The sequence below is a fragment of the Phasianus colchicus genome, chromosome 3 (genome assembly GCF_987193195.1).
Source record: "Phasianus colchicus chromosome 3, bPhaCol1.hap1.1, whole genome shotgun sequence".
NCBI classification, from domain to species: Eukaryota; Metazoa; Chordata; class Aves; order Galliformes; family Phasianidae; genus Phasianus; species Phasianus colchicus.
Window position 1 is genome coordinate 41,966,672 of NC_143438.1, and position 27,537 is coordinate 41,994,208.

General features: G+C 36.0%; 2 long non-coding RNA genes across 2 annotated transcripts in view; one reads left to right on the forward strand and one right to left on the reverse strand.

The window, feature by feature from the left end:
• The window catches only part of LOC149918535 (uncharacterized), a 47,141-nt gene extending 43,226 nt beyond the window's left edge, over positions 1-3,915 (reverse strand). The window contains exon 1 of the long non-coding RNA XR_016465551.1: positions 3,870-3,915. This is a non-coding gene — a long non-coding RNA (uncharacterized LOC149918535). The remainder of the gene's footprint in view (positions 1-3,869) is intronic.
• A 77-nt stretch (positions 3,916-3,992) lies between these two features.
• Positions 3,993-27,012, forward strand: LOC149918536 (uncharacterized). Its single transcript, XR_016465552.1, has 3 exons — positions 3,993-4,102; positions 25,672-25,747; positions 26,867-27,012. It is a non-coding gene; the product is annotated as an uncharacterized LOC149918536 (long non-coding RNA).
• Positions 27,013-27,537: the final 525 nt, after the last annotated feature.

Sequence of the window (27,537 nt, forward strand, 5' to 3'; positions counted from 1 at the left end):
AGCTTAGAGTATTACTAGCATTGATCAGCATTATACTTTTAACTGTTCATTCCTGTTTTGCCAAAGAATTTTGCAATTCCACAAAATATTGTTCCCTAACACAGAATGAAGAGGTCAGCTTAACTTCACTATATGAACCAAAAAGAAAATTATGCAGTGTGCCTGTGGCATTTTCGTTCATACACATGAAGAATGTTACCTTACAAATAGTGTACTTTAAATTACATTTTACCTGCTGTGACGACCTGTGTACTTCTGCAGTGAAATATGTTTTCATTTGGAAGTTGTCAGTTCCTCAAAGGTGAAATTACTAGGCATTGTTCCAAAAGGAATCAATATATAATATTTTGTTAGAAGGTATTTAGGAAGAAAAAACAAGTAGGACTGGCAAGCATGTCTTTATGAAGATGTCAGAGATAAGACAATTCCAGACTGTTTTATTTATGGTATCATTTATTGCTACGCAGAATATAAAAATGTTGTATGAGACTAGAACATTTATCTGTATTGATGTCATAATACTTCAAGGTAATACATAAAGTAAATGAATTTTAATTTCCTCTTTAAAATTCCCGTGCATACATTTTGGATTGCTAAATGTGAATGTTATTAATTTCAAGTTCCTTCTCATCAGATTTTACTAAAAAACTACTTTTTCTAAGCATTATTACAATCTTTCCAGTAAATATACACTAAGGAATTTGGATCTTAGGTCTAATGTTACGAACGTGAACCTTGATTCTGTAATTTCAATCAAATGTATTTTTAGGGTAATACTGGTGCACTGATTCACAAAACCAACAAGTTTATGAGTGATAAAGGCAACAACTTAATTGGTACAACTATTACAATATATTTCCTAGCTCCTGTCTATAATTCAACACACTGATATCTAAAAGTTGTCATAAAGAAAAAACATATTAGATTTAAACGGAATATAAATTAAATTGTGGCCTTGTTGCCTACAAATGGAGTCAGTATTGCTTATTCACAGTTTAAAAAGGCCCAAAAGATACAACTGTGCTGTAAAAGTAAAAATCTAAAGTATGTTTGTATTAAAGGAAGGATGCAAAAAGGTATTTTAATACACATTATAACAAATCAAGGCCAGGAATGTTTAAAGTAATAAAACTGTCTCAAGGGGATTAGCAAATTATTCATACTTTATACTTGTTGCTCATCCCACCATCTGCTATTCAAGTATTTCCTATTAAGTATGGCCACTAGTGGTTTAAGAGTCAGCATCTTTTAAATGTTTCCATGAAAGGAAAAAAGAAAGGCAGATAACTGGGATTAAATTATAAAACCAATTTCCAGTTCTGTATTCTTCAGCTAATAGGTCTGTCATCAATTAAATAACGGCATATGTTGGATGAGTTCTATGACCAAATACTTTCCTCTGATCTGAACCCATCCATCTACATTGCTAAAAGGCCATGAAATAGCTTCTTTGATATTTTATTATCACTGAGCTGTAAAATTTAACAGCAGAGCCAACAGTAGCTGAAATGTCCAACTTCAGGGAAAAGGACAACATGCAAGATTTAAAGCCTAGGTGACAAGATATTCAAAAGTAGAAAATGGATGCTCAGAAATAAACTTTGTCAGTAAAAACCATTAGTGAAACATGCCAAAATCAAAGGGCTTTCCTTTCAACAAAATATTCTTTTGACAGTTTTCAAATTCTGAATACTAATTTCTTCTCCAGAAAAAGACTATGCTTAATTCAAATGTGTATTCTATTCTCTAACTTAGCAAAACACTTAAGGAGAACACTGCAATTCAGATTCATTCACTGCATCATCCATCACTTGCATAGACAAAGCGCTGAGGATGTTAGAATTATCACAAGCAAATGTTTTCATTCATGAAAACTGAGCATTTAGAAAAGCTATAAAAAAAACTAAATTCAAAAACTAATACATAATAATAAACATACAATAACATGATATTTGACTAGATTGTTTTGATGCTTATAGCAAAGAATTACACAATAACAGAAGCAGTTGCCAGGGACTTCTGGAGATCATCGAGTCCAACCCCTCTGCTGAAGCAGGTTCCCTACAGTATGTTGCACAGAAAAGTGTCCAGGTGGGTCTTAAATGTCTTCAGAGAAGGAGACTCCACAATTTCTCTGCTCAGCCTGTTCCAGAGCTCAGTTACTGTCAGGGTAAAGATGTTTTCATAATGTTCAGATGGAACTTCCTGTTCTCCACTTTATGCCCTTTGTCCCTTCTTCCAAAACTAGCCATCACTCAAAATAGCCTGGTTACATCCATTTGACACCCACAGTTTAGATATTTATAAACAGTGATAAGATCCTCTCTGTCTCCTCCAGGCTGAACTGCACCCTCTGTGTGTTTGCTGATTACACTAAGCTGAGTGGGGCATATGACACAACAGAAGGGAGGGATGCCATCCAGATGGACCTGGACATCCATGAAAAGTTGGCACAATGTAATCTAATGAGTTTCAACAAGGCCAAGTGCAAGGTGTTGCACTTGGGCTGAGGCGATCCCAGATACAAGTACAGACTGGGAGAAGGACTCGTTGCGAGCAGTCCTGCTGAGAAGGATCTGAGGGTCTTGATAGATGAAAAGCATGCACGTGCAGAGTGTGCTTGCAGCCTGGAAGGCCAACAGTATCCTGAGCTGAATCAAAAGAGAGGTGATCAGCAGAGAGGGATCTTATTATCCCCCTCTGCTTGCTCTTGTGCAGTCCCATCTGAAATACTGTGTCCAATCCTGGGAAAAGATGTGGAGTGGGTCTAGAAGAGGACCACAAGGATGATAAAAAGGATGGCTTCTCCTATGAAGAAACACTGAGTGTGTTTGTTTTCCCTGGAGAAGGTGCTGGGGAGACTTCATTGCAGTCTTCCAATACTTGAACGGAGCTTACAAGCAGTAAAAACTGACTTTTTACATTATTTGATCATGGTAGGACAAGGGGGAATGGCTTTAAACTAGAAGAGCAGATTTAGGTCAGATGTTAAGAAAAAAAATGTTTACTGAGAATGGTGAAGCAAGCACTGTAAAAGGCTGCCCAAAGAAATTGTGGATGCCCTATAATTGGGGTAGAAGTGTTCAAGTTCTAATTGGATAGGATCTTGGGTAGCTTGATCAGTGGGTGGCAATCCTGCCCATAGCAGGGAGGTTGGAACTATATAATGTTTTTCTCCTCCAACCTATGCCATTTTGTTATTATTCAATGAACTCTCCTATATCTCTCAACATTTCCTTGTATGGGAGATGCTTCAGGCCCCTATGCTGGACTCTCTCTAGAAGTTCCCTGCCTTACTTTAACTCTGGGGAGCCCAGAGATGGACACAGGATTCCAGATGTGCTCTCACCAAGGCAGAGTAGATGGGGAGGATCAACTGCTGACCAAGCTCTCTTTAGTGTTCACCAAGAATACCATCAGCCTTCTTGGCAAGGCACGCTGGGGCACACTGCTGGCTCATGGCTAATCTGCTGTCCATCAGGTCACCCAGGTCCTTCTCTGTAGAGATCCTCTCTAGCAGGTCAGCCCTTAACCTCTACTGATGCATACTGTTATTCTTCCCCAGGTCCTAGACTATACTTATTCTTTTTGAACCTCATCAGATTCCTCTCTGTCCAACTCCTCAGGCTGTCTAAGACTTGTTGAACAGCAGCACAGCCTTCTGGTGTGTCAGCCACTTTTCCCAGCTTTGAATCACCAGTAAACTTGCTGAGAGTGCAGTCTATTCCTTTATCCAAGACTGGGACCTTTGTCCTTCCCTGGGGAACTCCGATAGTAACAGGCCTTCAACTAGACTCTGTGCCAGTCAGCCAGTTGTTTGGCCTCCTCACAATACATCCACTCATGTAACACATACTTCCTAATCTTACCTTCAAGGACGCTGTAGGAGACTGTATCATATGCCTTGCTGAAGTCACAGTACAGAACACCCATTGCTCTTGTCTCACCTACCAGGCAGCTATGACATCATAGAAGTCTACCAGATTGGTCAAGCATGATTTCCCTTCCCCAGGATGACTACTCCTGATTACCTTCTTTTCTTCCACTATCCTGGAAATTAAATCCAGAATAAATTGTTCTATGACCTACTCAAGAACAAGAGGTGAGTCTGAGTGGCCTGTAGTTTCCTGAGTCCTTCTTTCCCTTGTTGAAGAAGGTGCAGATAAGAGAAGTAGGAACCTATCAAGTCCTGTAAGTCCTGTTCACTCTTGTCTCTTCTCAGTCTCCTTTTATTGATTCAGATCTGGATTATTATTATTATATTTTTTTCATTAAGGGTCATTTGGAAGTAAAAAGATGACATCCTTTCTTTTTATTTCAAAGATCAAAGAAGTCTTCATAATTCTTCCACTGCTTATTTAAGGTGAAGGATACCATGTAGTTATGGCAACATTGTTTTCCGTCCTTTTTTTTTTTTTTTTTTTTTTTTTTTCAGAAGAAGAATAGAAAAATTTATCCAAATTATTTATTGGTGCCATATCAAATGTGTGATTACTTTCAAATAAGGATTTACATAGATGATCAGTTTGCAAATTCCACTAAGGCTTCTTCTGATTACAGTATATTTACCATATCTTTTGGTTAATAGAATATATCAAATAATATATAGATATGTTGTACATCTATAGTAGATTTAATTACATTATCACAAAGAACTGGCTTGAGAGTCCATGGACATTAGTGAACCATCAACCCAAAGTGATTTTAGATAAATTTCGGAGGCTTTTTTGATAAATAACCTATTTCCATTTTTTTTTGGCATCTAGTAGCTTACCAATCTTTATGAATGGGCATGAAAAATACTTATCTTCGTAATGACAGTTAAATAAAAAAATATGTATACATAATACTTAAATTCCACTTTCATTCTGGTTAAACAGACAAACAGGTTCATTTAGTAATAATAATTATAAAAAAATCCATCTCACAAAGTATTTAAGGTGAACCAATGACCAGAGAAGAAAGAGCAAGAAACAAATGGAGAAGGAAAGCAAACAAACAAGCAAGAAAACAAGTAAAAAAATGAGTTTGGTTTTTTTTTTTTTTTTTTTTTTTTTTTTTTTTGATGCTTGACAATTATGCTATATGTACAAATCCAGGTTAGCTGTCTTGTATTAATTAAACCTCAAAGTCATGTAAGCAAAAAGGAAATATATTAGTTCAAATGTTTTCAGGAATATGGCATATGAAATATATCAACTATTTCTGCCATATCTAAATTATATGTTGTATAACTGCCTCTAGCCCAGTTCAGTAAAGCAATAAAAGATATGCTTAATCCTACAGAAGTAAACTCACATGCATAAGGTTCATAATTCACACACAAAGCACAAAAAGATTTTGTTTTTCTCCAACTTGAATAAAGAAATGTTTTGTTATTATGGGAAAGTAACTTGTACCATCTCTTGATAACAGATTTCAAAACAGCCTTTTAAGGTAAAGCTGGCTTTAACGTAAATCCTAAAAAGACTAAATCTTGGAATTTGGGAGTGATTTTATTTTATATGACTTATTTAGAGTTACAGATTCTTTTTTTGATTTCTTAAAACAATGTAACCAGTGAATTGTGAATATCAATGAATATTTCCATTAGATCTTTCCATATCTGATAAACCAAAATTAGTCAGGATCTGATCTATACTGCAGGTAAATAGAAACTTTTTAGAAAAACACTAGGGAACCAGATTCATAAGTGGATTTGTAGTGGAAACACTTCTTTTTGTCAGTACTGGTGAAATTGCAGAGCACACTGTTAAAAAGAAATGTGTTGTTGAATAGACTTTAATCTTTTCTCATGAGATATGTATAACTGAGATCTTGATCACTGTTGGTCATTATATGTTCCATAGGTGTGCCATGGAAGAGGTCATGTCCCAATCGCATTTCATTTTCTCCACTTAATTTCTGAACTTTCTGAACTTCATATTGATAGAACAGCCTTTCTTCTTCTTGGTCCATCAGCAGGTTTTCTGGGTGTTGTTTGAAGAACTGCTCTGTGGAAAGATTTCATAGAATCACAGAGCTGTAGAGTATGGAAGGGACCTACGCAGATCTTTTAGGCCAGCTCTCTGCTAAAGAAAATTCCCTACAGTAGGTTGCATTGAATAGTATCCTGGTGGGTCTTAAATACCTCAGGGAAGGAGATTCCACAACCTCTCTGGGCATCCTCTTCCAGTGCTCTGTCACCCTCAAAATAAAGAAGTTCTTCCTCATGTTCAGATGGAACTTTCTCTATTCCAGTTTCTGCCCACTGCCCCCTATTTTATTGCTGCTCAACAATGAGAAGAATCCACACCCATTGATTTGAGCGCCATACTTACGAACAGTTATGAGATCCCCTTTCAGCCTTCTATTCTCCAGATTGAAAAGTCCCAGTTCTCAGTCCTTCTTCATAGAAGATACGCTCCAGGCCCTTAACCATCTTCATGGCCCTCCAGTAGACTCTTGCTTGAAGATTACTCTTTCTTTGAGCAGACAAGTTCAGAACTGGACATTGTGTTTCAGATGTGGCCTCACCAGAGCAGAGTAGAGGGATGCGATCTTCTGGCCATGCTCCTTTTAATGCACCCCAGGATACCATTGGACTTCTTGGACACAAGGGCAGACTGCTGGCACATGGCCAACCTGCTGTCCATCAAGACACCCAGGTCCTTCTCTGCAGAGCTCTCCTCAAGCAGGTCAGCCATTAGCTTCTACTGATACACGTGGCTATTTCTCCCCAGATGTAGGACTCTACACTTGCCCTTTTTGAACCTTATCAGCTTCCTCTCTGTCCAACTCTTCAGGCTGTCCAAGTCTTGTTGAATGGCTCCACAGCCTTCTGGTGTGTCAACCACTCTTCTCAGAATTGTACCATCAGCAAACCTTCTGAGAGTGTATTCTATCCCTTCATCTAGGTCACTGATGAAGACTGTGCTCAACAAAGTCTTGTTGAACTTAATTCTTTAATAAGTGCTGGGTCTTGCTCTTTCGCCATAACGACCCCAGGCAACGCTTGGGGAACAGTGGCAGGAAGATGGTTTGGAAGAAATAGATCTGGGGTGTTGGTCAAAGCTCAGCTAAACACAAGCCAGCAGTATGCCCAGGTAGCCAAGAAGGCCAAAGGCATCCTGGCTTTTACCAGAAATAGTGTTGCCAGCAGGAGTAGGGAAGTGATCAATCCTCTATACTCAGCACTGGTGGGCTACACTTTGAGTATTGTGTTCAGTTTTGGTCCTTTCACTAAAGGAAGACGTCCAGGCCCTGGAGTGGGTCCAGGGAATGTCAACAAAGCTGGTGAGAAGTCTGGAGCACAAAACTTAGGGGGAGCAGCTGAGGAAATTGAGACTGTTTAGTCTTGTCATGGTTTTATGTTTTTTGGTTTTCAGTATTCTGCATCATAACATCATGTAGTGCACTGGGAGTTAAAGTGTTAATTCTCCAATTCCAGGTACCTATCCCTATATATTATGGAAGTCATGGGATCTGGCCCTTCCAGGTGGGGCGGTCTCTTACTGCCTGGCAGTGGGTGCTGGAAGGTGCTTTCCTAGCTGTTCCAAGCTTTTCAGGTTTGACTCAGTCTCAGGAACTCTCTCTCTCCTATCTTATTTGATTTATTAGTCTCAATTTCAATTAGATTGTATCATATTGTGTTATCTTGCATTCTGAAATCATAGTTAATAAAATAAGTTTTCCTCCATAGATTCTTGCCACTGTTTGTTTTTTTCCTCCCTTTCTTCCCATTTTGTAGGGCCGGGGGGGAGCAGGGGCTACTTCTTCCCTGTCTCGGGCATAGATTGATCTAGTTAACTCCATGACAAGTCTGGAGAGGAGGAAGCTCAGGCGAGACCTTATTGCTCTCTACAACCATCTGCAAGGACATTGTGGAGAGGTGGAGGGTCAACCTCTTCTCTCACATAACTAGCTATAGGACTAGAGGGAATGGCCTCAAGTTGCCCCAGGGGGGATTCAAGTTGTATGTTAGGAAACATTTATTCTCCTAAAGAGTTGTCATGCGCTGGAACAGAATCCCCAAGGAGATGGTTGAGTCACTGTCCCTGGTAAGAAACATTTAGATGCTGGGATAAAGGACATGGTTTAGTGGGAAATATTGGCAGCAGGTGAATGATTGGATTGGATGATCTTGGATCTTTCCAACCTTGGGGATTATATGATCCTATGTTCATCAATACTAGACTCAGTACTGATGCCTGGGAAACACCGCTAGCTACAGGCCTCCAACTTGAATCTGTGCCATTCTTCACAACCCTTTGAGTTCTCAGTCCACCTCAGTGGTCACTCGTCTACCCCATACATTCTAAGCTTCATTACAAAGATATTGTGCATCAAATGCATTGCTTCAAGGTACACAACACCTACTGCTCTTGTCTTATTTACCCAGATGGTCATGACATCATAGAAGGCTACCAAACTGTTGAAGCATGGTTCTCCCTCGTTTAATCCCTGTTGACTTCTCCCAGTAACCTTCTTTTCATCCTCTTTCCTGGAGATGACATCCAGAATAAATTGTTCCATCCCCTTCTTAGGAGTGGCAGAGAGGCTGACTGGCCTGTAATTTCCTGGATCCTCCTTCTTCCCCCATTCCCATTCTCCAAGTCCTTTCAGAGATGATAGAAAGTGGTTTGGTAATCACTTCTGCCAATTCCGTCAGCAGTTGTAGGTGCATTCTGTCCAGGGCCTGTGGATTTGTGTTCATTGGTTTTGCAAAGAAAATGTCTGACCAGATCCTGCTCAATCAAAGACTCTCACCTCCTGGGCCAAGGATTTCCAAGAGACAGTATTTGCAGTAGGCACTGAAGCAAAGAATACATTCAGTAACTGTCTTCTCAGTGTCCCCTGTTACCAGGGCACCCATTTCACTCAGTGGCTGGCCTACATTTTCTCTAGTCTTCCTTTTGATATTGGCACACTTAAAAAAAAAGCCTTTCTGTTTTCCTTTATCTCCTTCACTGGATTTAATTTCAAGTTAGCCTTAGCCTCTCATGTTGCATCCCTGCAGGCCCTGACAGTATTCCCTCCAAAGTGACAAGAGACTTTTCTACATTCCACAGACTTTCTTCTTCCCTTTGAATTTTTCCATGATTTCTTTACTCATCCATATATCTCCTGCCACTTTTGTCTGATTTCCTACTCTTAGAGATGCAACAGTCTTGAACTTCAATATGTGAATGTGCCAAGCTCCCAAGGATGCCTGGAAGGTCCACATAATACACCTGGCTTGCAGCTGACAGGACACAGCCTTCTTTTGGTAAAGACCAGGAAGCTGGGAGCAATAGAAATCGACCCCAGGTCAAAGCACTGGGCATTTTAATAAGCACTGAACTCAAAAATAATCAGGAAAGATGTCACAGTTTTATGTATTAAAATATTTTTCCTCCTCAATGTACATTGCAGTATGTTCTCACTTGAAATAGAGGTGTGTAGATTCTTACTCTACAACCATAAGTTATGCTTTGTCCCACTAATATTTCAACAGCACTTCTTGTGAATTTATCTAGATGGCATTTATTTCAGCCATTCATACATGTTGCAATAGAAGATGCATTTTTCCTTTCTGAAAATAACATATATGTATCAACTAATTTTGCTATTTTCATATTGATTTATTTTAAAAAAATACATTTTTTGCCATTTCAGGAAAAATCAGTGGATTATGTTTTTAAATTTTAAAATGTATATTTCCTTGTGATTTGTACAATAGTTTCATTTAGCAACAACCTCCCAAACTTGCTTTTTAAAAAATTTTGCACTAAACTTTTTTTTAAAAAAAAAAAAACAAATTCTGAGTGATACATCTTATTCTGTTGTTTTATAGTGATGTAGTGATACAGACAGAGGCAGTAAGACTTTGCAGAGCCTCAAAAAAAAAAAAAAACAATTTAATTCATCTATATATAACAATAATTTGTATAACAACAGATTACTACAGGAAATAAAGTGGAGACTTTCAGGCATGAAAACAGCTCTTAGTTCCAAGTTTAGCAGTGATAATGCGTTTCATTTAGAGTTCCAGTTTTTGTTTTCTCAGACACAGAATATCAGGCCATGAACTTTAGTTTCAACAGATACTTGATTAGTCTCAAGGGATGTTTCTTTTCACTTATTGTTTTTTTTTTTAATAAAGTAAATCTCTAAATATTTCATTCTTTCCACTTGGAGAGACAGTCTTGCTAGCTATTGAAAATATACACAACTCACTATGAATTTAACTCTGCTCTAAAAATGACATATTATATTTGTCAAACACAATAAAAGTATCTTGATAACAATATAAAGTAAAAGAGACCATCGATGTAATATGTGTCTGTCTCAGGAATGTACATAATGAAGATGTCAGAGCCAAAAATAAGCCAAAAGTAACTTCACACATCTGGCCTCTTACGCATTCCAAACAAACATCCCACTCTAAATCTCAAATCTTCATTTATTCTGCAGTTGCTTCTTGTATACGTACTGCAAAAGCTATACTAATTTTATTTTGAATAAAACTAACATTTTAGTTTACAAATTTTACACAAATAATCTTTACACAAAATTCTGTCTATACTTTGAGGAAGTTTTGCTAAGTGATTATCTTATTCTGCATGAAATTTTTGTTTGCCTTAAATTCTCATCACAAAAAACATTTTTAAGTCTGTAATTGAAGCTTTGACCTTAATTTCTCAACCATTATCTGGATTGTAATCCAGTTTGAATTGTTTTCTTTTTCACGTGAATGTGAGAGGGTTTTAATTTACAGCTCATTTATAAGCTAGTGAACTTTCTGGTAGATAATAGAAATTTATCTGCATGTGTTACATGAATAGTTTTTAAAAATAAATAAAAATATTTTTATTAATCTCAATATTTGTAACAGCATTATAGGATGTGATTCATCATTTCTTATTTGAACAAAAGTCTGCTGCACTGAGTAGCACATAAAGTCTGTAGAACTGAGCTGAACAGATGCAGGCTTCATTCCTCACTTATACATTGCTTACTTCTGTTTCTAGAAAGTCTACAACTAATCCTTCTGAAACTGAATTCTAATTCATAGTTCTTTCAATTTTTTTTCTCCATCCAGGATGTGGTAGAAATATTACCATCAGTCTTTGGGATATATACAGCTTTATGTCTTCTGCCATGAATTATGCTTTCAGTTTTAACTCATTCCTCCTGACATAAAGTTCTTTTAAAAACCATATCTTTCAGTTCTACAGAACCACCTACACTCTGATCAAAGTTTCACTACACCATACCTTCTGTGCTTTTCTCAGTATGCTATTTTTGACTATATTTTAGCTTTTCACAGAGATGTAAAGCTCAAAACACACAGGACAATCATCACTCTTGCAAACTTTCTAATTTATAGTTTTTACTAGAAGAAAAGTGAATGAAAATTCAATAGACATAGAGGCAACGAAGGTGATGAAGAGTCTAGAGCACAAGTCTTACAGGGGGGAGCAGCTGAAGGATCTGGGATGTTTTAGTTTGGAGAAGAGGCGGCTTATGAGAGACTTATCACTCTCTGCAATGACCTGAAAGGAGGTTTTGGAGGGGTGGGGGGTCAGCCTCTACTCTCAAGCAGTGATACAGTAAGAAGTGTTGGCCTTAAGTTACACCAGAGTAGGTTCAGGCTTAGGTACAGGAGGTTCAGGGCTTGCACAAGTTCAGATTGATTATATCAGTTGTTCTTCCTTTGTCCATTGATGCTGTTACTCCATCAGATTAGGCAGGCATGATCTAACTTTGGTGAAGCCATGCTAGCTGTCTGAGATCACCTTCTCACCTTGCATGTGCTTTAACATATCTTCCAGGAAGATCTGATCCATGTTCTTCCCAAACAAAAAGATGCAAAATACATAATTTCATTAGAAGAAGTTTTATCCAATCAACGTGGGAACAATGAAGCAGTGATTTCCGTGCCATTGGTCCTTTTATTGAGAAACCTTTTTTCAAAAAGGCTTTTGAAAATCCAGGTGGGCTTTGTTGTCAGATGTTTGCTGAGAGCATGCTTAGAGCTCTCCCATACTTCCAGTTTTTTCATAGAGGCTTTTCTCCACTTATTTGTACTGTTCACTTTTCATTACAAAGCAGGAACAGCAAATGGTTTTGAATATCTTTGATAATCATTTTCATAAAGTAATTACAAACTTTCTTGTTTCTGGTGATTTTCATATTTTCAGTCTGGTCTCCACAGGAACTCCTTCCAGTGTTCCCAGCAAAATTCGAGTTTGCTAGGGGATATGACTTTGGTGTGCAAAGATAGCCTTCATAGCCAAATGTGCAGAGAGTGCCTCTTCACAGGTTTTCACTTTCATTTCTCATTTTCATTACTCCTTTAAAGATTAAATAAGCAAAACATATTTTATAGAAGGACTGTACAAATTTATCTCCGATAAAGCACATATTGAGATGCAGATCATTTTTACTGCTCTGTATCTGAAATTGAGCTGGATTAATTTTGCAATAAAAGCAGGAGAAAGAGAACTTGGAACCATAAAATTGGTTTTCCAAGATTTGCCCATACCAAGTTGTATGCATACTGCATTACTGATTTTCTATTTTTACTTATGAATTTCTAATTCTCTCCTTTGTATCTGTAGACACAATTTAAAAGAAAAGTTTCTTATATGTCATATTAAACCCCCAGCTATTAGGATAGGGTTCTTCTTTGTGACTTAGAGACAGAGAACAGGAGCAGGTGCAGGTTCATGTTCTGCTACTTAACTGTAAAGGGTCTGTGCAGTCTTCTTTATCACTAGAATATATTGCAAAGCATGCTTTAACTGGATTCAAGATCTTGTCATTTTGTTTCCAATGAGTTCCTATTCTTTAGCTTGGTTTAATTATACAAACATCATCTGACACAAAGCTGATAAATTTACAATTATTTATACACAATTCCTACAATAAAATAATTAAAATACTTAGATTTCATGATTTATTTCACATATACATAATCTGATGTGTATATCCTACATTTCAAACACTCTTATTTAAAAAGTACAAATTATACTGCAGAATCATTGGAAATAAAGATCGCAGTTTAAGAGATATAAAGCAAAGAAAGAAGTATAAATGTTTGCTTAAAAAAAAAAAAAGAAAGAAAAAAAAAGAGAGAGAGAGAAGTACAACTTTTCATATGCAAAACATAGATTTTTTAATTCTTCTTTTCTTTGTTTTATATGGCACATTTTAGTCCTCTAGTTTACAGAAGCATGAATGGTAAGAAGATTCTGTTAAGTACTAGATAAGAACTTCAGATAAACTTTACTATGATGAATCAAGAGATATGTTGTCTGCTTATAAACAGTCACATGAAGTCAAGCTAAAAGAATTAGATGCAGAAAAGAAGACTTGGAGCATCATTTCTTTTATTCCTCCCCGCCTCAGTAACAACAACGAAAACAGCATCCAGAACAATTTGACTTATTAGTTATGATAATATGTAATACATATATATAAAGAAATATCAAGTGTCACTGACAGCACTTTTATTTCTACTCCATCTACATTATTAAAAGTGCATTTTCTAAAGATATTGCAGAATTTTCGGTTACACTGATTTCTGGGTGATGGAAAAATAAAAAAAAAAAAATCAGTGAGACTTGCTGAGATTGATTCTAGGATAAGCTTTAAAGGCAGATGCGCAAACTTTTATGAAACACTGATCTGAGGCAGATCACTAAATATTAAAATAATTTCAATGCAGTATTCTATTAGGATTGTGGTAGAACTATCAGATTTATTTGAATTAAAAGGCAAAATAAGTAAAAACTCATTAAAAAAATCCATACCTTTTACTTGAATGATACCAGAGGATAATGAAGTAAAATGTACTGCTTTATTGTCATTAGCAAGTTTTCAAGTTTCCTACAGACTCCATGCCTGTGAAAAGTTTTACAGCAACAACATATTGGGAAAATTACTTCCTCAAAATTCAAGGGCAAAATCAAAACCATATTTTCTTTCAAAGCCGACAAAGATCAGTAGAAGGTGTTCTTATACATAAATCAAAAAAATTGAAGCATTCAGTACTTACCACTGGCCTTCTCCACTGCTTCCTCTTATCCTCTCTCACTTCCCTGGGTAGACCATTTGCAGCTGATAAACATTTTATGTAGAAACAACATAGCAAGAGAAAAACAAAATAACAACTGCCACAGGGACACTATCTAGAATAAGATATGCAGTCTACCTGTATACTTTTTTTATATATACTGTATGTATTTTCTTATGCACATCATTTTAAGAAAAGCTGTGGAACAAGTGTACATATTCAGTATATAAGATTGTCCATGACTGTACATTTCTAAATCTCATGTAATTTATCAGTTAAATTTTATTTGTTATACTCAGTTCTAGACTTATTTAGCAAGCAGGAACATTTCCATAACATCAAAGGCAACAGAGACAAAAATTGAGAGCAAGATCCTGTCATTTCTTAACTCAGTGGGAACTTCACTGCTGTGTTAGACAGGTTTTCGCTCCTATTGTTTAACACTCTTTAACAGGAAATATACAGATGGCCACCATAAACAATACTACCCTGAAATTGTAATACATTATATAGTTTCTTGGCCATAACTTTATAATCTATACAGGCTTTAAAATCTACCACGATACCAAAAATTATCCAGGAGATACCTGTTTTCAATAAGGATAGTCTCCTATGAGCAATGATAAAATGGATTCATATTGAGGCATTTGATTAAAGAGCTTTGAAAAACAGTTTGTTAGAAGCAGAAATCTGATGCTGATCGGGTTCACAGTGAGAAGCATATGCATTAGCAAACAACACCAATAGAGAAATAAATTTTTAGTTACAATCATTTTTTGGAAGAAAAGCAAAACAAAAGCGGAGCCATATGGACTTGCTTAATGAGAATTTTTGGTGTATAATATGCTTCTCTGATTATCTGTAGCTTATGTGACCTTTTTTTTTAAAAAAAATAATAATAATAATAATAATCTAATGAATAATATATATATATCACTCTCACCATCTGCATTAAGGACCACACCAGCAGAAGTGCTTCAAAGCTTCATTCTGGTTGAACTTCTTATAAAATAGGGTTCTAGTGATTGTCTGTTATTTCAACAAATATAAAGAATTGAAAGGTACATGAGGAATTTTTGCTTCATGCAGGTGAAATACTGCTAAGCAGTATGTACTTCTCACAGTTGTTTGAAAGAAAGGTATTTCAAATATGACTAGGAATGTTTATATTAGCGAACAATAATGGGGTACCCATGCACAGTAGTCATGATTGCAACAAAGAAATATCTTCAGCAGTTGCCTTCTCACTGACTTTAACCTACCTTGCCCATAAAATCTCTGGAAGCAGTGACAGATTTTAAGAACAAAGAACAATGCATTCATATGTCGTTTACAACTGAACAGTTGTTCAGCAAGGTGTCCATGAATATTTGTTCAATTTAGCAGACAAAATTGCATGCATCAGTATTAATGACCCTTTTCAATTACTTTATCTAGGCAGTTGAATTCTGTTAACATAGCTCTGAATGATAAGCAAATGTTTTAATGCTTTGACCTCAGCCTCAAATGATACAACTGGAGGTTACAGATCATGGGAAAAAGGAAGTCTGTTAAGAGCTTGTGGAGCTAACAAGGTGAATATAAAATCACTTGCTTGCTCTGATTCCCTTCATGACTTTAGGCAAATCTTTCAGGTGAAGAAGCACAAAAAAGAATTTAAGTACATATAAAGGCTTTGGTCACTAATCTCTTTGTCACTTTGGACAATTCTGTAAACTGGCAATGTTCTATGCCTTTGCCTCTCAGGAATTGTTGTGTAAGATTAAATAGACTATAAAAGAAAAACAGGTTTACATACACCAATGAGAAACATGAAAACATGCAATAAATATGGAGAGATTGTGTTGGTTACTCCTTTCTCTAACTTTGCTTAGTCTGTTTACTTTGTAAAGCACCTGCATACATTTCACTCACACAGCAACTTGTTAGAAATTCTGAGCCCAGTGCACTAGCTAGTATAGCAAAATGACCATTTCAACCAATTTCTCTAATGACAAAATATATCTTTGAAAGCTTACTGGCAATCTCATTTATTTTAAAGCTTTTCAGTGCTTACAAGGTTTTTAGTCAGCTCTCAACTACCAGAATTAGGACAGAGATGAGTGTTTAAAAAGGGCTATGCAGGAAGAAGTGTGCCTCAGTCTCCTCAGATCTGTCAAAATTACTGCATACAGTTTTATTTTGAAAACTGACTAGATGTTTCCAAAAAGACAACAAAGTTTTACTAAATACGTGATGAAAAGTGGAAAAATGTACTTATTAGTTATAATCATATATTCAGTGGGAAAAAAATTGGAAGCATAATAGTGTTCTAAAATGCACCAGCAAGCAATTAATATAAAGACCTATACAAAGCTAAGTGATATAGATGTATACAGTTCAATCATTCAACAAAATATCTAATTTCCTAACAAAACAACATATCTGTAAATTCATATCACACTGTCTTCTTTCTACTGTTTATGCTCTTGAAGTGAAAAATAACTAGTGAGTTTCCTTCATATTCATAGAGAAAACAAATCACCACTGTTCAGTTGCTTTCATTTTTATTGATTTCTTCTCAATATTTTTTATGCAAGCAACTGTTTACATACTATTACAACAGAATAATGCAACCTTACATAGCACCTTTTTTATTACTACTTTTTTTAAAAAAATATATCTATCATATAAGCTACCAAAAAAGAGACATGAATCAAAATCACATTAAAATGTACTGCTTTGTAGATATTGAACAGTCAACAGCAATTTCTAATTTTCAGTTTAATTTTATTTGCAAAACACTAAAATCAAATTAATCCTGAGTACAAACACTTTGGATGGAAAAATGAACTTGCCCTACTGATTGGAACAAAAGAATTTAGTCTTTCGTAGAAATGCAAGACATATCTCTCATTGCCCATTTCAGAGATTCATTCTCACATACAAGCACAAAGTGAAACATATGCAGAATAAAATTCTGACCCTCTTAATCTGGACTTTTAAAAAATGTGTTTAAAATGAGTCATTATGAAGGACTGCAAAGAGTTTAGGGGAGCCTATGACATTAAGAAAATATACTAAACAAAGACCAGTGACACATTTTGTAAACAGATACAATGTATTGCAAAAAACAGAAACATTACTGCCTGGTGAGTTCAAATTTGTGAAAGAAATTCTGCTACTGGTTTTGCCGAGGTGTCATTTCCATTCAATTTAAAGAATTACAAGTTTACTTTTTCCAGCTCTAAGCTGCTGTACATGTGCTATGATGTTTTTTCTGTCTAACTCTACTATTGGTCTCAGTCACCACAGGATAAGATGGGAGGGAAAAACCTATTGCTGACAGAGAGAAAATAGCATTTTGTATGGATAGCAAAACTGTATTTAATGGAAGAGTCACATAAGCCTTTAAATTTCTTTATTTTATTCTGGTTTATTTTATTTTTTCATTTTTATTTTTTCTCTTCTGATCAGCCTGTATAGAAGTACAATAAGAACTGTTATTAAAACTATAAGCAAAGTCATCAAGATTTAACATTTTTTTGTTGAATAACCTGTGTAATGAAGCACTGAATTGTAACATAAGTTTAGGATGTTCATACCTGAAGATAATTAAATTACCAAAGAAGGGATGTAAATCTCTATTCAATTTTAATGGACTTTAGAGACTAGCTTACAGAGATTAAATCTAGTTACATAACTTCACCAAAAGGTTCCCACTAGGGAAAAAGGCATTAGATTTCACAAACTAACTGTATATAGCTGACATCTATATATGCAGCTCTTTAGATTAAGAAAGTCATTCTAGTTTGAATACATAAGCTTAAGAAATAATTGCAGGGAACAGAAGCAATTTCTGGAGCTTTATTAATATCAGATTAAACGTGTTGAAAATGAAAAACCAACACACACAAGGTACTCCCCTCATTTCTTTTCTCATTAGATCATTTCAGTCTTTACTGTAGATTATTGTAGATATCCAGGATGATCCCTGCAATCAAGAAAATTCTAAAAAGTTGGGGAATGCAGGTGGAGTCACCTATGATTTTTAGATCATTAAGATTTTGGAATATTGATATATATAAAGAAATGGATGGTGATTATCTACTGAACAACATTAGTTAATGGTTCAGCATGCAGAGTAAAATGAAATTCAACATATAATATTAGTATATGCAAGATTTATGGTAGTAAACATTATCCAGTAGAATACAATTATGACTCCTTACTGGAGATTTATGATAGAGTCATAGAATCATATAATATTTTGGGTCAGAGGGGCCATTAAGATCACCTAGTTCTGATCCCCCTGCTGTAGGCAGGGACACCTCCCTCTAGATCAGGTTGCTCAAAGCCCCATCCAGCCTGGCCTTGAATGCTTTCAGGGAAGGGGCATTCACAATATCACTGGGCAACCTGTTCCAATGTCTCACCACCCTCACAGTAAAGAATTTCTTCCTAATATCTAGTTAAATCTACCCTCTTCCATTTAAAGCCATTTTCCCTCATTCTACCACTACATGCCCTTATAAAATGTTCCTCCCCAGCTTTTCAGTAGGAAAAAGTATGCAATACCCTTCAGCTACTAGAAGGCCACTGTAAGGTCCCCTCAGATGCTTCTCATCTCCAGGCTGAAAAGCCTCAACTTTCTCAGCCTGTCCTCACAGGGGAGGTGTTCCAGCCCTCTGATTATCAACTGATTATCTCAAAGTGAAATCAGCTAGAAGGACATTTTTGGTTTCATTGGATTTTGGATTTGCAATTTTGTTCTAGTCATCTGAGAATAATTTATTTAAAAATTTGTCTATTCCACTAGGTGAAGTTCACAAATTCATCCATTAAGTTCATTAATTTAATACAAAATAGTCACCTTCAATGCTTTAAAATAATGTCACTAGCATTAACTTTGTTGCATGTTTACAAAGTTCAACAAAATGACTATAGTTTCCTTATCCAAATACACATTTTTAGGGTAATAATGTGTGAGTATATTCCTTTCAAATTCTTTTGGCATTTTTCAGAAAAAAATCAGTGTTAGAATTAAAGAATTTGTGATTTCTAAATCTAGCCTATAACACATTGTAATCTACTAGATTGTATGTATGTATGACCAGCAACAAAGACTATCATCAAAAATCTTGCATAGTACCTGGTTCTTAACATTGCCATATAGTCTTTTAAGCTTTTAAAATAACCTTAAACATGGTGTATCCACTGAGTTTCTCAGTGGCACTAATTTGTGTCTAAGCCATTAGGTATGAAGTATCTGATACATCTAGTTTTCATAAAATTGTCTTATATTTTTTGAACTGTTAATAATTTCAGCCCTTATATCACTTTTTGGCAGAGTTCCAAGATTCAATATTCGGATGTATGAAAATCTTTCTTCTGTTGTTTTTCAGCCTGACATCCAGTAATTTCAAATATTGTCCAGAAACTTTTTCAATATGAGAGAAAAATTTTAAGGGTAGTCTCTTCTCTCACTTCCTCTCATCCTCTCTCTTCCCCTCATTTTCTTATAGAGTAAATAAAATCTATTGCATTGGTATGCAAAGACTGCAACTAATAATTATCAGTACAACAAAAAATGCTATGGAATGCTGGGTTGAGATTGTATTAGATCTAGCTGGGATATAGCTATCTTACTTCACAGTAGCCTGTATGGTGTTGTGATTTACATTTTGGAAAAAAGCAGAGTTGAAAGCACACCAGTATTTTTTGCTGTTTTTTAACAGTATTTACAGTGTTGAGGTTTTTTCCCTTCCTTCTACATTACCATTGTCCTGAGCCACTGGACTGGAAGTGGACTGAAAAATGAGAGGAGACAAAGTCAGGAGAGGTAATTCAAAATGAATAAAAAGATATTCTATAACATACAATTGCATGGTCTGCAATGAAATCCCAGGGAAAGATAGAAATGATTAACATAGATATGAAACTTATGGAGCTCTTAACGCTTGCTGAAGTCCTGTTCCCCAGTGAGGAGTTGCACATTTTCCTGCCTGTAGGAAGTAGTAAATGAAATTCTTTGTGCCTTCTTTTTGGTTTCCCTATTGACCTGCCATTTTACTCAATGCACCAATCTTCTCACCTTTCTATTTTTAACTGGCCCTACATCAGATAGGAGGGAATGAGAGTTGTCAGGGTGAGTGCCTGTCTGTCTGTTGGCCAGGGCCTACCCACCAACATCTTTCAAAGAAGTATTTCAAAGGGTGTTTCACAGCCTCTGAATGATCATATCATAGAAGAATAGGAAAATCCTGTAATAATAATCTCATAACCCTTGAAAAAAAAAAAAAAAAAATCGAATTTCCTGAAGCAGTTGCATGAGGGCAGCAGCTTAGTGAGACAAAGGACTTAAAGATCCTTTCTTCCAATCTTATATAAATATATTCTGTATTTTAACCCTAATGATTTCCTACCAAGGAAGAGTTAAGTGTTTTATGGTTTAATTTAATTGCTAAAGTCTTAAACTTTCTATGATACTTTCTAAAGGACAAAAAGCAAATTCCACACTTCTGGAAATTCTTAATTGACCCGTCCAGTATTGTGGCTTTTAGAGGGCAAGTCTAACTGGAAGATTTCCTTAATTAAGATCACTAAATTTTAGGTCAGCTGTGACAGTCTCTCTTTTTGGAGTTATCATCCCTCAAAAAGACCTTGAAAATATCTTTTGAAAGTATCCACTTTATTCTCAGCCCTACTACAGTGTTAATATTAGATATATATTGGAGTATGTATTCCACAGTTAAATATTCTGCCAAGATCTTAAATAATACATTTTGATACAAAGGATATGCTGGCCCATTCCAGAAGTTTCTGTCATCAGACCTTTTTTTATCCAACCTGAAATCTTTTTTAGACAGTTTTCCTATATTCTGGCTTGTTAATATTTTCCTATCTGATGTTCTGCCATTCTTCTGTTTCTGCCAAGCAAATTGTTACTGATACAATTTCTCTGAAACACCGTGAAGATGTGACAGAAAAAAAAATATATATATATATGAAGAAGTCGTGCAAAATTGTCATAAACATTTACTAGCACAGGCAAAAAAATGACATGCTTGCCATCAGTAAAATGATTGGCAATAATTAAAAAGGCAATATTATTTTGCCCAGAAACATGCTTCTGTGAGGAAAAGTTGGTATAAATATTTAGTCTCTCAAAAAGTGAATGAACAGAAGAGATGTATGTGAAAAAAAAGAAACCTAACAAGACATTTTGCTTTTCAAATTTCTTTATGAGCAATCGTTTCTGCAGAGACAATTATTGAGCCTCCTTACACATAATAAACAAGTATTCTGTATTCAATTTTAGAAAAGGAATAAAGGACTTGTTCAAGTCACAGTACATGTCTATCTCCTTCTAAGCAGTAAATTGTCTATAATATTCATGGCAGGCTTGGTCTTTCATTTTTCCATGCATGAGAAAGAAAACGTAGCAGGGGATGGAGTGTGTTCAGATTCCATCCCAAAATAATGTTGACTAATCAAAACGAGCAAACTAGAAGAAATCTAAGAGAGAGAGTTTTGTTTTCCTTTTCTATCTACTGGACAAAAGTACTTCTTTAAAATGTGCAATAATTCATTATTCATTTTAAATAATTACATCTGATAGTTTATTGTCTTCAGTTTTATTGCAAATATTAACATGAAGTAGACTGAAACACAACAAAATTTTTGGAAATGTATTCTAAACATTAAGTTCCATATCACCTGTTGCTGTCATACCTAAGAGCTATCTAATGTCAATGCTTTTTCATGGATTTACTGCTAGAATTTTCAAGGTATCTTTCTGAGTTAAAATAATCAATCTATATAAAAATTATATTTTTATATATATATATATATATAATTAAATATAATTAAATATAATTTTATATATATATATATATATATATATATATTGAATTTTCATAGTATCATTTGAGCTGAAGACTTCAATCATACAATTATAAATCATAGCATGGCTTGGGTTGGAAGGGGTCATAAAGATCTTGCAGTTCCAATCCCTGCCACAGGCAGGGTTGCCAACCACTAAATCAGGCACCAGATCAGGCTGCCCAGGATTCCATCAATCGGTTTTGAACATCTCCAAGACGGGGCATCTACAACTTCTCTGGGCAGCCTGTTTTAATGCTTCACCACCCTCCGAGTGAAAAATTTCCCTCTAACAACTAACCTAATGCTGAAAGATATCACTGAGATAATATAGTCTGATTTCTTCAGAAGTATGATTTTTTTCTTTCAAAAATATGATTTCTTCAGAAATATGATAAAAGTAACTTTAGTTGATTGCTGTCATAGTGATGAGATCAAAAGATCTCACAAGAGGAGCTAGAAAGCTCATAAGTTATCTATAGAGTTATTTCTGTGGGAGGAGAAGCAGCAGAAGCTACATTGGAAAATTCATCCTGAAGGTAAAATTTTGTCTGTGAACGTTACAAGGTGAGAATTAATAGAATAAAAAAATCATAGGATCATAAAATGGTTTGGGTCAGAAAAGGCACATTTAAGATCATCTAGTTCCAGCTGCTGGCTATAGGCAGGGACATCTTCCAGACCAGATTGCTCAAAGCCCTATCCAGACTGGCCTTGAATGCTTCCAGGGAGTGGGCATCCACAACCTCACTGGCAACTACTGTTGGTAGTCTCACAGAGATTTTAGTGTTGCTTTTGATTTCATTTACATATTTGGACAGTGAGAATACATGATAACACAACTTTTAGGCATATGAAACAGAGAAAGAGATAAAAGATGCATAACTCTTTGATGTTTTTCAACAATATGTCTTTGGCAGTATTTTTTTTTCCATTTCTTTTCACTGTCGTGACGGTATTGACCATATCACTGACTCTTCTTTTTGCATTCTTTTTCTTTTACTTACCCACACCTCTAATATGTCCAAGTAGACCCATCTTTGCAGCTACTTTTGAACTTCATACTTCCTTCAAACATAAATTCTGTGGAGAACATCCATACTTGGTCTAAAATATAACCTGTTATGTCATCATTTTTTTTCTTTTTAGTTCTCAAGCTTTACACTTTCTAGTGTACACTTTTCTAGATTTGCTTATTTAAAGTACATGTACTATTAATAGCACTGAAGGTTTGAATCAGGATTAGTACCCTTGGATTATGCACAAATTATTGGTGTCATGGTTTCATGTTTTTTGATTTTCAGTATTCCGCATCAAAACATCATGTACTGGAATTAAAGTGTTAATGCTCCAATTCCAGGTACCTATCCCTATATATTATGGAAGTCATGGGATCTGGCCCTTCCGGGTGGGGTGGTCTCTTATTGCCTGGCAGTGGGTGCTGGAGGGTGCTTTCCTAGATGTTCCAAGCTTTTCAAGTTTGACTCGGTCTCAGGAACTCTCTCTCTCCTATCTTATTTCATTTATTAGTCTAAATTTCAATTAGATTGTATTATATTGTGTTATCTTGCATTCCGATATCACAGTTAGTAAAATAAGTTTTCCTCCATAGATTGTTGCCGCTGTTTGTTTTTTCCTCCCTTCCTTCCTTCCCATTTTGTGGGGCCGGAGGGCATGGGAGGCAGGGGCCTACAGCTCCCTGTCACAGGCATAGATTGATCTAGTTAACTCCGTGACAATTGGAGTGTTAAATGTATTAGAACATTCAAATTGCCATTCTCAGGTCTTTGATGAAGATAATAGAATTTTGGACAGGAAGACAAAGCAAATTATGAAAAAATCTCTGTTCGGTTTAGTTGATTCAAAGCATATGCCTTTACCAGTCCTGTCTACATCTACTTTGCCTTGCTTCGTGTCAGCTGTAACCTTAAAATAAACATTTCCATTCACTGAGTCAATGACAGAAATGAAGAATCATCCCTTTTCTGTGTTTCATTCCACTTACAGAGTGCTGCTGCTGTGCAGCCAGTTGCTAAAGAATATCATCTTTCTAATTTTCTTTATTTTTCACATTGATCTCATCAACATAACTCCATTAATAGCAACTATTCAAGCAGTTAGTCAAATTCCCAAAGACAATACCACTTTTAAGAACTAAAATAAATTCATAGCGTATGTAAGATAATCATTTCAGTACAGGCTATATGAAAGCTTACAGATATCAAAATGTAACTTGCTATGCCTAGGAAAACTGTAGCAGTGCAATAGTACCTTCATAGACAATTGCAGGTAGGAAGGTATGGGATAAACGAGCTGAATGTATGCAATCTAATACAGAATCAAAGGAGATGTGTGTAAGGCAGTAGTTGTATTTTGAGGGAATGTGAGTCAGAAACTTTCCAAATATAGTATTTCAACTCTACACACTTTTTCTGCTAATGACAGAAGTTTGAGTGTTTGCCTAGTTTATGGACAAAATAACCTACTAATTAAATTTGCATCTGATATATGGATGACAGATGGCAACACAGAACATAAATGATTTGATATATAAACAACTGATTTAATTTTGGCCACTATTTTGAGCCCAAGTAGTGGTCACAAGACTCATGCTGACTTGTGGTTATTAAGTGGACAATTACAGCAATCTGCAGTTGATACATACAATGAGATAACCATAAGATACCTAGGACTAAGCAGAAGCTTCTGTTGTTTCAAAGTATTACTTCAATACTAAGCTGCATGTTTTATGGCATTGCACAGCAAATATTGTGACTCTGCATCGTGTGCAATAGAAATGATGCTCAAGCCAGTAATTATAATTCTCTGCAAAACACACCCATTACTCTTGACTGACATAAGAAACGAGAAACATAATGATAAAATTTTTTAGCTCTGTGGACATATAATACATATTAAAGTCATTTATACATGTAATAGATAAATATTAATAAAAATTGGACATCAGGATGACCAGGAGGAAAAGAAATAAAGCCAAAAATGATGATAGAATATTTACTTAATCATGGATCAAAGTACATCACAAATTGCATTCTGTGCATCACTGAAAATTTACCATCTTAATAACTGTGGAATATCCACTTATTTAATTACAGGGATCCATCTAATCTTTCCTGGAAATTTGAATCATGAAATGATAATCAGAAAATTCATATTTCTTTAAAAAGCAGCATTATAACATTATAGAATTTAAAGTAACTTATGAGTTGATATTGCATTCACAAATTCAGTTATGTGTATTTATAAGAAGGATTTGGCCATCTGTTTTATTATTCATACATAAGTCTGCATGGATAAAAGTTGTTCAGAACTACTTAATGCATTAATCTGACAAATAATTAAGTTGTATACGTATATTGGTTTTACTTTTAGATTTGCACCGTATTTACATTTAGTAAAGAAGTTTGGATAAACATAAGTGAAACATTTTCATTTAATTTAAATAATCTAAGCCATATTTACTGTGCATCTTCCTCGAGCTTCTGAATTTTCTTATCCTGAGTATTATTTCATTATCAACACAATCTGCTGTCATATTGCAGGTAACTACTTTTCAAACTGCAAAATAATGTCTTATTAGGTTAAAAAAAAAAGAAAACAAACAAACAAAACAACAACAAAAAAAAGCACCTCCTTTGAAGCAATGACACAAATATTTTCTGATAACTGTGTCTATGCTATAATTTGTGCAAATATCTGTCCAAATCAACAATTTATGAAACAGGATTTTTTTTTTTTTTTTCCAGTTAATGTTCCTATAACGTCTATGGTGGATAATTTACAGTTTATTTATCCTACAAGGAGTCCACGAATGGGGGAGAGGTAGAAACAAGATTAAATAACTATTTTCTGTGCTATTCGTCCACATCAACTACTTAATGTTGCTGTGAAAAGTAAGAGTCAGAGAAGATAAATATAGAAGTATGTCTTATTTTCCTTCCTTCAGTCCTCCAAACACTTGGTTCTTTTTGCCTTCTCTAAATTGTCCGGCTGACCTCCATCACATGTTGAGAAAGTGTTTATCAGTGCAGAACATGCAGGAAGAATTATCAGTGCAGAACATGTAGGAGGAATTGTGTAAGCAGACCATCTAGGAACCACGGGAAAATAACAAAGCTTGTAGATTGTCATAGTGTACGTAGCTCTAGGTTCAGAAAAATCTGGGGGAGGAACAAAACAAAACAAAACAAAACAAAATTAATTAGAAAAATCCAGAAAAAAACCTTCCGTGGGGGATGCAAATGTACCTACACAAAAGAATGAAATTCAGAACAATTTTTATAATACGAAGAAAACAAAGAATGTGAGATTTTTTTTTTTTTAATTTAAATTTAATTCAAATACTTCGGATTTTTTGAAGAAAATATAATCTAGGTTGATGTTATCAGAAGTTAAATATTTTGCTACTTCCCAGTGGGAAATGAAAACACATAAAAGAAATGAAAATCTCTTTTGGAAAATGATAATAGTGTGAAAATTATGTTTTACTTCAGAAAATGAACTCCAAGAAAAAGCCTGAGGAACTATAATAGAAGTCTTTCTTTATTATTGAACTTTTAATAGGTCTGAACAGTAAACGTAGCCTTTTTTTCTTTGTTTGCTTGTTTTTTCCCGTATTGCTATAGTATGTGAGCACTTTTCTAGTTATTACAGAATAATTCTTTCAATAAGTACACTGAAATGGAAAGCTGTAATAATTCATTTTTCATTTGAGTATGAACCAGGTCCAAATATTCAATTGGAAGTTTTTGTAACTTACTTCTTTTTGTCCACTAAGTCTCAATTCAAAAATGGAAACAAAGGCAATAGTGGCTGCTCTGAAAGTAATGTCTCTTATTTTGTTATGTTGACTCATGACATCAGAGGTGGATGTTGGTGGCATGGTAGTAGAGGCTGAACCTTCCTACCAATATTGTATTACATTTTGTTGCAATGTGACAGGTGGCAACATAGGAGCAGTCTGACAAAATGACATCTAAAATGGAAGTGTATATGAAGCAAAGGTGTATACTGAATTCCTCCATGCAGAAAACATGGGACCCATTGACATTCATCAGTGCTTGCTGAACATTTATGTAGAGCAAACAATGGATGTGAGCACACAGAGAAAGGGAGGGGAGGGGAAGGGAAGGGGGAGGGGGAGGGGGAGGGGGAGGGGGAGGGGGAGGGGAGGGGAGGGGAGGGGAGGGGAGGGGAGGGGAGGGGAGGGGAGGGGAGGGGAGGGGAGGGGAGGGGAGGGGAGGGGAGGGGAGGGGAGGGGAGGGGAGGGGAGGGGAGGGGAGGGGAGGGGAGGGGAGGGGAGGGGAGGGGAGGGGAGGGGAGGGGAGGGGAGGGGAGGGGAGGGGAGGGGAGGGGAGGGGAGGGGAGGGGAGGGGAGGGGAGGGGAGGGGAGGGGAGGGGAGGGGAGGGGAGGGGAGGGGAGGGGAGGGGAGGGGAGGGGAGGGAAGGGAAGGGAAGGGAAGGGAAGGGAAGGGAAGGGAAGGGAAGGGAAGGGAAGGGAAGGGAAGGGAAGGGAAGGGAAGGGAAGGGAAGGGAAGGGAAGGGAAGGGAAGGGAAGGGAAGGGAAGGGAAGGGAAGGGAAGGGAAGGGAAGGGAAGGGAAGGGAAGGGAAG